Below are 11,273 nucleotides of genomic sequence, written 5' to 3' on the forward strand. Positions count from 1 at the left end.
CACATTGGTCAAAAGTTTTGTCTAAAATGTACTAGAATAGAAGTCTTCAGCAGCCAGATTCAAAAACACTTTTTTATTCCAACAACTAGAGAGGAAGGAAATAATTTGGAGAGAAAAAGTAGAGAAAAATACACCAACAAATCATTACATTTGACATGGTTGTATAGTGGCTTTTGTCTAAACTTGTCCGAGGTCTGGGGGACAGAACAAAAATGGATATCCCAGGTGGTCTGTGTGTCCTTTAGCCATCTTCTGTTGTTTATTGAGTGGTCGAGGAGTTTGCTAATGCATAAAATGATCTGGCTACTAGGCTAGAGACTACCAACATAATTGCTCCAACATACAACTCCACACACACTATTGAAAACCACTTGCTCTTTTTTTATCACCAAGATAAAGACATGAATGAAGACAAGAATTCAATCAATCAAATGTATTTCATAAAGCCCTTTTTACATCAGCAGTTGTCACAGTGGTTGCAGGTTCACCTGCCTCATCTGAAGCCGCTTCTTTTAGGGTGCTGCTATAGGCCACCAAGATAAATGTATTTTCTTGGTGACCTGAACATTGACTGGTTATCATCTAGTTGTCCTCTCAAGAGGAAGCTTTTTACTGTGACTAATGCCTGTAACATAACCCAGGTTATCACTCAACCAACTAGTTTATACCATAGTGTTTGGATCTGTGACACATCCACTTGTATTGATCGTATCTTCACCAATGATGCAGAGCTTTGCTCCAAAGCAATATCAGCTCCCATTGGCTGTAGTAGTGACCCTAACATTGTGGCAAAAACAAGGAAAGCCAAAGTATCAAAGGCAGGGCCTAAATAATTTATATGAGATCATACAAAATCTTTTCTCAGGACTCTTTTGTTGAAGATGTAAAAACATTTATATTGGTCTGATGTGTATAAGGAGGAGGATCCATATTTGTACAATTATTCTTGCCAGTTGTTGACAAACATGCACCTGTTAAGAAACTAACTGTGAGAACTGTTAGAGCCCCCTGGATCAATGATAAATTGAACAATTGTATAGTTCAAAGAAATGATCTGGCTACTAGGCTAGAGACTACCAACATAATTGCTCCAACATACAACTCCACACACACTATTGAAAACTCCACACACACTTCTTTATGCAAAAGAAGTGGCCAACATGTCAGGCTGCTCAGCTGATTGGTTGACACATTGTAAATTGAGAAAATTTGTGGCTAAATTTAACAAAGAAACTAAGAAATTATATTACCAAAACAAGATAAATGGCATAAAAAACAAGGGGAAAAGACCTTAGAATATCTTAAAATTATATTATGGGCAGAAAACCCAATTCATCTCCATCGTTCATTGAAGTCGATGGGTAATTCTTAACAAAACCTTTTGATATAGCCAATCATTTCAATGACTATTTCACCAGTAAAGTGGACAAACTGAGAAGTGAAATGACAATATTGAACAGTTAACCATCATATTTGTGTATTAAAAATCTAATAATGAAAGAGAAGGATTGCCGTTTTGAATTTGGTCAAGTTTGTGTGGAAGAGGTGGAAAAATGGTTGTTATCCATCAATAATAATAAGCCACCAGGTATAGACAACCTAGATATGAAACAATTGAGAATGGTAGCAGACTGATGATTGGCTAAAATAAATGGATAATAAGATGATAGCTGTATTGTTAGATTTCAGTGTAGCCTTTGATGTTATTGATCATAATTTGTTATTGAAACCATCACATGGTTGGAGAGTTTTATTTTTATTTTATTTTATTTCACCTTTATTTAACTAGGTAAGCCAGTTGAGAACAAGTTCTCATTTACAACTGTAACCTGGCCAAGATAAAGCAAAGCAGTGCGATAAAAACAACAACACAGAGTTACATATGGGGTAAAACAAAACAAAGTCAAAAATACAACAGAAAATATATATACAGTGTGTGCAAATGTAGCAAGTTATGGAGGTAAGGCAATAAATAGGCTATAGTGCAAAATAATTACAATTAGTATTAACACTGGAATGATAGATGTGCAAGAGATGATGTGCAAATAGAGATACTGGGGTGCAAAGGAGCAAAATAAATAACAATATAGGGATGAGGTAGTTGGGTGGGCTAATTTCAGATGGGCTGTGTACAGGTGCAGTGATCGGTAAGGTGCTCTGACAACTGATGCTTAAAGTTAGTGAGGGAGATAAGTCTCCAGCTTCAGAGATTTTTGCAATTTGTTCCAGTCATTGGCAGCAGAGAACTGGAAGGAATGGCGGCCAAAGGAGGTGTTGGCTTTGGGGATGACCAGTGAGATATACCTGCTGGAGCGCATACTACGGGTGGGTGTTGCTATGGTGACCAATGAGCTAAGATAAGGCGGGGATTTGCCTAGCAGGGATTTATAGATGGCCTGGAGCCAGTGGGTTTGGCGACGAATATGTAGTGAGGACCAGCCAACAAGAGCGTACAGGTCACAGTGGTGGGTAGTATATGGGGCTTTGGAGACAAAACGGATGGCACTGTGATAGACTACATCCAATTTGCTGAGTAGAGTGTTGGAGGCTATTTTGTAAATGACATCGCCGAAGTCAAGGATCGGTAGGATAGTCAGTTTTACGAGGGCATGTTTGGCAGCATGAGTGAAGGAGGCTTTGTTGTGAAATAGGAAACCGATTCTAGATTTAAACTTTGGATTGGAGATTCTTAATGTGAGTCTGGAAGGAGAGAGAGAGTTACTTAACCAATATAACTCAGAGTATTCTTCAATGGAAACTTCTCTAACATCAGATATGTACAGTGCGGTATCCCTCAGGGCAGTTGCCTTGGGCTGTTACTCTATTTGTACAAATTATTTGCCACTTGTCTTAAAAGAAGCTAAAATGACTATATATGCTGCTGATTGCACACTATACACATAAGCACCTACAGCCAGTGAGCTCACTGAAACTCTTAGCAAGGAGTTACAGTCGGTGTCAGAATAGGTAATTAACAATAAACAGGTCTTAAATACATCTAAAACCAAAAGCATTGTATTTGGTTCAAAGCATTCTCTTAGACATTAACCTCAACTGGAGTTGTGCATAAAGGGTGTGACCATTGAACAAGTTGAAGAAACGTAACTCCTAGGAGTAACATTGGATGGACAGTTATCATGGTCAAGTCATATTGACAAAGTTGTTGTGAAGATGGGGAGAGGTATGTCTGTTATAAAAATATGTTATGTGTTTTTGGCACCAAGATCAAATGTACTAGTTGTCTTGTCGCATCTTGATTACTGTCCGGTAACATGGTCAGGTGCAACAAAGAAAGACCTAGCAAAGCTGCAGCTGGATCAAAGCAAAGCAGCTCGCCTTGCCCTTAACTGCACACACGCACACACAGAACTAACATCCACAACATGCATGATAGTCTTTTATGGTTGAGGGTTTAGGAGAAATTGACTACTTCTCTTCTTTAAAAAAAAATGTGTGTGTTGAAAATGCCTAACCACTTGTATCATCTATTTGCATACACTTCAAACAGACATACAGTGCATTTGGAAAGTATTCAGACCCCTTGACTTTCTCCACATTTTGTTACATTACAGACTTACTCTAAAACTGATTACATTTTTGTTTTTCCCCTAATCAATCTACACAAAATACACTGTAATGACAAAGCAAAAACAGGTTTTTAGAAATGTTTGCACAAGTATTCAGACCATTTACTCAGTACTTTGTTGAAGCACCTTTGGCAGCGATTACAGCCTCAACTCTTCTTGGGTTTGACGCTACAAGCTTGGCACACCTGTATTTGGGGAGTTTCTCCCATTCTTCTCTGCAGATCCTCTCAAGCGCTGTCAGGTTGGATGGGGAACATCGCTGCACAGCTATTTTCAGGTCTCTCCAGAGATGTTCGATCGGGTTCAAGTCCGGACTCTGGCTGGGCCACTCAAGGACATTCAGAGACTTGCCCAGAAGCCACTCCTGTGTTGTCTTGGCTGTGTGCTTAAGGTCGTTGTCCTGTTGAAAGGTGAACCTTCACCCCAGTCTGAGGTCTTGAGCGCTCTGGAGCAGGTTTTCCTGACTAGTCTCCCAGTCCCTGCCGCTGAAAAACATCCCCACAGCATGATAAATAATGCTGCCACCACCATGCTTCACCGTAGGGAAGGTTTCCTCCAGACGTGACGCTTGGCATGCAGGCCAAAGAGTTCAATTTTGATCTCATCAGACCAGAGAATCTTGTTTCTCGTGGTCTGAAAGTCCTTTAGATGCCTTTTGGCAAACTCCAAGCGGGCTGTCATGTGCCTTTTACAAAGGAGTGGCTTCCATCTGGCCACTCTACCATAAAGGCCTGATTGGTGGAGTGCTGCGATGGTTGTCCTTCTGGAAGTTTGTCGCATCTCCACAGAGGAACTCTGGAGCTCTGTCAGAGTGACCATCGGGTTCTTGGTCACCTCCCTGACCAAGGCCCTTCTCCCCCAATTGCTCAGTTTGGCCAGGCGACCAGCTCTAGAAAGACTCTTGGTGGTTCCAAACTTCTTCCATTTAAGAATGATGGAGGCCACTGTGTTCTTGGGGACCTTCAATGCTGCAGACATTTTTTGGTACCCTTCCCCAGATCTGTGCCTTGACACAATCCTGTCTCGGAGCTCTACGGACAATTACTTTGACTGTGGGACATTATATAGACAGGTGTGTGCCTTTCCAAATCATGTCCAATCAATTGAATTAACCACAGGTGGACTCCAATCAAGTTGTAGAAACATATCAAGGATGATCAATGGAAACAGGATGCACCTGAGCTCAATTTCAAGTCTCAAAGCACAGGGTCTGAATACTTATGTAAATAAGGTATTTTTTTTATATATTTTTTATCATTTTGCAAAAATGTCTAAAAACCTGTTTTCGCTTTGTCGTTATGTGGTATAATGTGTGTAGATTGCTGAGGAAATTGTTTTACTTAATCAATTTTAGAATAAGGCCGTAACGTAACAAAATAAGGAAAAAGTCAAGGGGTCTGAATACTTTTTGAATATACTGTACATACCCCAACATACACGCCACTATGGCTTTCTTCACGGTACCCACACCAAAAACCGACTTAATGCATTGCTCAGTTACAGTTGAAGTCGGAAGTTTACATACACCTTAGCCAAATACATTTAAACTCAGTTTTTCAATTCCTGACATTTAATCCTAGTAAAAATTCCCTGTCTTAGGTCAGTTAGGATGACCACTATTTTAAAATGTTAAATGTCAGAATAATAGTAGAGAGAATGATTTATTTCAGCTTTTATTTCATTCCTCACATTCCCAGTGGGTCAGATGTTTACATACACTCAATTAGTATTTGGTAGCATTGTCTTTAAATAGTTTAACTTGGGTGAAACGTTTAGGGTAGCCTTCCACAAGCTTCCACAATAAGTTGGGTGCATTTTGGCCCATTCCTCCTGACAGAGCTGGTGTAACTGAGTCAGGTATGTAGGCCTCCTTGCTCGCACACGCTTTTTCAGTTCTGCCCACACATTTTCTATAGGATTGAGGTCAGGGCTTTGTGATGGCCACTCCAATACCTTGACTTTGTTGTCCTTAAGCCATTTTGCCACAACTTTGGAAGTATGCTTGGGGTCATTGTCCATTTGGAAGACCCATTTGCAACCAAGCTTTAACTTCCTGACTGATGTCTTGAGATGTTGCTTCAATATATCCACATAATTTTCCTTCCTCATGATGCTATCTATTTTGTGAAGTGCACCAGTCACTCCTGCAGCAAAGCACCCCCACAGCATGATGCTGCCACCCCCGTGTTTCACAGTTGGGATGGTGTTCTTCGGCTTGCATGCTACCCATTATTTCCTCCAAACATAACGATGGTCATTATGGCCAAACAGTTATATTTTTGTTTCATCAGACCAGAGGACATTTCTCCAAAAAGTATGATCTTTGTCCCCATGTGCAGTTGCAAACCGTAGTCTGGCTTTTTTATGGCGGTTTTGGAGCAGATGCTTCTTCCTTGATGAGCGGCCTTTCAGGTTATGTCGATATAGGACACATTTTACTGTGGATATAGATACTTTTATACCTGTTTTCTCCAGCATCTTCACACGGTCCTTTGCTGTTGTTCTGGGATTGATTTGCACTTTTCTCACCAAAGTACGTTCATCTCTAGGAGACAGAACGTGTCTCCTTCCTGAGCGGTATGACGGCTGCGTAGTCCCATGGTGTTTATACTTGCGTACTATTGTTTGTACAGATGAACGTGGTACCTTCAGGCGTTTGGAAATTGCTCCCAAGGATGAACCAGACTTGTGGAGGTCTACATTTATTTTTCTGAGGTCTTGGCTGATTTCTTTTAATTTTCCCATGATGTCAAGCAAAGAGGCACTGAGTTTGAAGGTAGGCCTCGAAATACATCCACAGGTACACCTCCAATTGACTCAAATTATGTCAATTAGCCTATCAGAAGCTTCTAAAGCCATGACATCATTTTCTGGAATTTTCCAAGCTGTTTAAAGGCACAGTCAACTTAGTGTATGTAAACTTCTGACCCACTGGAATTGTGATACAGTGAATTATAAGTGAAATAATCTGTCTGTAAACAATTGTTGGAAAAATTACTTGTGTTATGCACAAAGTAGATGTCCTAACCAACTTGCCAAAACTATAGTTTGTTACCAAGACATTTGTGGAGTGGTTGAAAAACGAGTTTTAATGACTGCAACCTAAGTGTATGTAAACTTCCGACTTCAACTGTACGTATATACAGTGGGGAGAACAAGTATTTGATACACTGCCGATTTTGCAGGTTTTCCTACTTACAAAGCATGTAGAGGTCTGTAATTTTTGTCATAGGTACACCTCAACTGTGAGAGACGGAATCTAAAACAAAAATCCAGAAAATCACATGGTATGATTTTTAAGTAATTGATTTGCATTTTATTGCATGACATAAGTATTTGATCACCTACCAACCAGTAAGAATTTCGGCTCTCACAGACCTGTTAGTTTTTCTTTAAGAAGCTCTCCTGTTCTCCACTCATTACCTGTATTAACTGCACCTGTTTGAACTCGTTACCTGTATAAAAGACACCTGTCCACACACTCAATCAAACAGACTCCAACCTCTCCACAATGGCCAAGACCAGAGAGCTGTGTAAGGACATCAGGGATATAATTGTAGACCTGCACAAGGCTGGGATGGGCTACAGGACAATAGGCAAGCAGCTTGGTGAGAAGGCAACAACTGTTGAAACAATTATTAGAAAATGGAAGAAGTTCAAGATGACGGTCAATCACCCACGGTCTGGGGCTCCATGCAAGATTTCACCTCGTGGGGCATCAATGATCATGAGGAAGGTGAGGGATCAGCCCAGAACTACACGGCAGGACCTGGTCAATGACCTGAAGAGAGCTGGGACCACAGTCTCAAAGAAAACCATTAGTAACACATTACGCCGTCATGGATTAAAATCCTGCAGCCTATGCAAGGTCCCCCTGCTCAAGCCAGCGCATGTCCAGGCCCGTCTGAAGTTTGCCAATGACCATCTGGATGATCCAGAGGAGGAATGGGAGAAGGTCATGTGTTCTGATGAGACAAAAATTGAGCTTTTTGGTCTAAACTCCACTCGCCGTGTTTGGAGGAAGAAGAAGGATGAGTACAACCCCAAGAACACCATCCCAACCGTGAAGCATGGAGGTGGAAACATCATTCTTTGGGGATGCTTTTCTGCAAAGGGGACAGGACGACTGCACCGTATTGAGGGGAGGATGGATGGGGCCATGTATCACGAGATCTTGGCCAACAACCTCCTTCCCTCAATAAGAGCATTGAAGATGGGTCGTGGCTGGGTCTTCCAGCATGACAACGACCCAAAAACACACAGCCAGGACAACTAAGGAGTGGCTCCGTAAGAAGCATCTCAAGGTCCTGGAGTGGCCTAGCCAGTCTCCAGACCTGAACCCAATCAAAAATCTTTGGAGGGAGCTGAAAGTCCGTATTGCCCAGCGACAGCCCCGAAACCTGAAGGATCTGGAGAAGGTCTGTATGGAGGAGTGGGCCAAAATCCCTGCTGCAGTGTGTGCAAACCTGGTCAAGACCTACAGGAAACATATGATCTCTGTAATTGCAAACAAAGGTTTCTGTACCAAATATTAAGTTCTGCTTTTCTGATGTATCAAATACTTATGTCATGCAATAAAATGCAAATTAATTACTTAAAAATCATACAATGTGATTTTCTGGATTTTTGTTTTAGATTCCGTCTCTCACAGTTGAAGTGTACCTATGATAAAAATGCCAGACCTCTACATGCTTTGTAAGTAGGAAAACCTGCAAAATCGGCAGTGTATCAAATACTTGTTCTCCCCACTGTATTTGTTTAAAGTATGTGTAATGTGGTGTTGACACTGGGAGGCTGCTCTCTGATCCCATGTACCACCTCCTGTCATAGTGCAAGGCACTTAACCCCTCACAAAGTAGAATACCTGTTAGGCAACTGTATAAAACACGTGGTCAACTGGGGAGCTACTGGGTGTGCAGGCTTTTGATCAAGCCCTGCTCAAACACATCAGAGCCAGTTTATCAAGGTCCGTTTGAGCAACTAATTTCTAAAATGTGGTTTGTTAGAGGGGGACTGGAATAAAAGCCTGCACACCCATTAGCTCTCCTGGAGGATGGTTGACCACCCTTGATATATAACATTGCAACATTACAAACAAATAAGTTATGCTTTTTGAAATAATTCACTAATTTAATATATCAAAGATCAAATAGCTATGGTAGGCTACAAATCTTTTTATTCAGCTGAAGCAAGCCCACACATTTTCAGGAAATGTATATTTTCTAGTTTAGTGATTTATTTTAGCTACCTTGGAAGTGTTTACTTTGCAGGCTGAGAAGCATCTATTGAGTTGCAATGTCCCATACATTGGATGCCCAAATCAACTGGAAGTATCTATAAAACAAGTTGAAGCCACATAATCCAAAAGAAAGGCTACATGTAAGTCTAACCCACTGGAATTGTGATACAGTGAATTATAACTGAAATAATCTGTCTGTAAACAATTCTTGGAAAAATGACTTGTGTCATGCACAAAGTAGATGTCCTAACCGACTTGCCAAAACTATAGTTTGTTAACAAGAAATGTGTGGAGTGGTTGAAAAATGACTTTTAATGACTCCAACCTAAGTGTATGTAAACTTCTGACTATTTCAAGGCCTACCTTCAAACTCAGTGCCTCTTTGCTTGACATCATGGGAAAATTTAAAGAAATCAGCCAAGACCTCAGAAAAATAATTGTAGACCTCCACAAGTCTGGTTCATCCTTGGGAGCAATTTCCAAACGCCTGAAGCTACCACGTTCATCTGTACAAACAATAGTCCGCAAGTATAAACACCATGGGACCACGCAGCTGTCATACCGCTCAGGAAGGAGACGCGTTCTGTCTCCTAGAGATGAACGTACTTTGGTGCAAAAAGTGCAAATCAATACCAGAACAACAACAAAGGACCTTGTGAAGATGCTGGAGGAAACGGGTACAAAAATATCTATATCCACAGTAAAACGTGTCCTATATCGACATAACCTGAAAGGCTGCTCAGCAAGGAAGAAGCCACTGCTCCAAAACCGCCATACAAAAGCCAGAATACTGGTTGCAACTGCACATAGGGACAAAGATCGTACTTTTTGGAGAAATGTCCTCTGGTCTGATGAAACAAAAATATAACTGTTTGGCCATAATGACCATTGTTATGTTTGGAGGAAAAAGGGGAATGCTTGCAAGCCGAAGAACACCATCCCAACCGTGAAGCACGGTGGTGGCAGCATCATGCTGTGGGGGTGCTTTGCTGCAGGAGGGACTGGTGCACTTCACAAAATAGATGGCATCGTGAGGAAGGAAAATTATGTGGATATATTGAAGCAACATCTCAAGACATTGGTCAGGAAGTTAAAGCTTGGTCGCAAATGGGTCTTCCAAATGGACAATGACGCCAAGCATACTTCCAAAGTTGTGGCAAAATGGCTTAAGGACAACAAAGTCAAGGTATTGGCGTGGCCATCACAAAGCCCTAACCTCAATCCTATAGAAAATGTGTGGGCAGAACTGAAAAAGCGCGTGTAAGCAAGGAGGCCTACAAACCTGACTCAGTTACACCAGCTCTGTCAGGAAGAATGGGCCAAAATTCACCCAACTTATTGTGGGAAGCTTGTGGAAGGCTACCCGAAAAGTTTGACCCAAGTTAAACAATTTAAAGGCAATGCTACCAAATACTAATTGAGTGTATGTAAACTTCTGACCCACTGGGAATGTGAGGAAAGAAATAAAAGCTGAAATAAATAATTCTCTCTACTATTATTCGGACATTTCACATACTTAAAATAAAGTGGTGATCCTAACTGACCTAAAACATGGAATTTTAGCTAGGATTAAATGTCAGGAATTGTGAAAAACTGAGTTTAAATGTATTTGGCTAAGGTGTATGTAAACTTCCCACTTCAACTATATATATATATATATATATATATATATATATATATATATATATATATATATATATATATATATATATATATATATATATATATATATACCATTCGTAAAGTATTCAGACCCCTTCCCTTTTTCCACATTTTCTTATGTTACAGCCTTATTCTAAAATGGATTTAAAAAATAATAATCCTCACAATAACCGATAATGACAAAGCGAAAACAGGTTTTCAGAAATGTTTGCAAATGTATAATTGTTTTATAACAGATACACCTATTACATAAGTATTCAGACCCTTTGCTTTGAGACTCGAAATTGAGCTTAGGTGCATCCAGTTTCCATTGATCATACTTGAGATATTTCTACAACTTGATTGGAGTCCACCTGTGGTAAATTCAATTGATTGGACATGATTTGGAAAGGCACACACCTGTCTACAGTGCATTTGGAAAGTGTTCAGACCACTTGACTTTTTTCACATTTTGTTACGTTACAGCCTTATTCTAAAATTCCCTCATCAATCTACACACAATACCCCATAATGAGAAAGCAAAAATAGGTTTTTAGACATATCACATTTACATAAGTATTCAGACCCTTTACTCAGTACTTTGTTGAAGCAAATGTCTACCAGAGCTGTTGCCAGAGAATTGAATATTCATTTCTCTATCATAAGCCACTTCCAAAGTCGTTTTAGAGAATTTGGCAGACCACGTGTAACCATGCCAGCCCAGGACCTCCATATCCGGCTTCTTCACCTGTGGGATCGTCTGAGACCTGCCACCCAGACAGCTGATGAAACTGTGGGTTTGCACA

This window comes from Coregonus lavaretus (genome assembly GCF_964263955.1).
Source record: "Coregonus lavaretus genome assembly, chromosome: 19".
Taxonomy (NCBI): Eukaryota; Metazoa; Chordata; class Actinopteri; order Salmoniformes; family Salmonidae; genus Coregonus; species Coregonus lavaretus.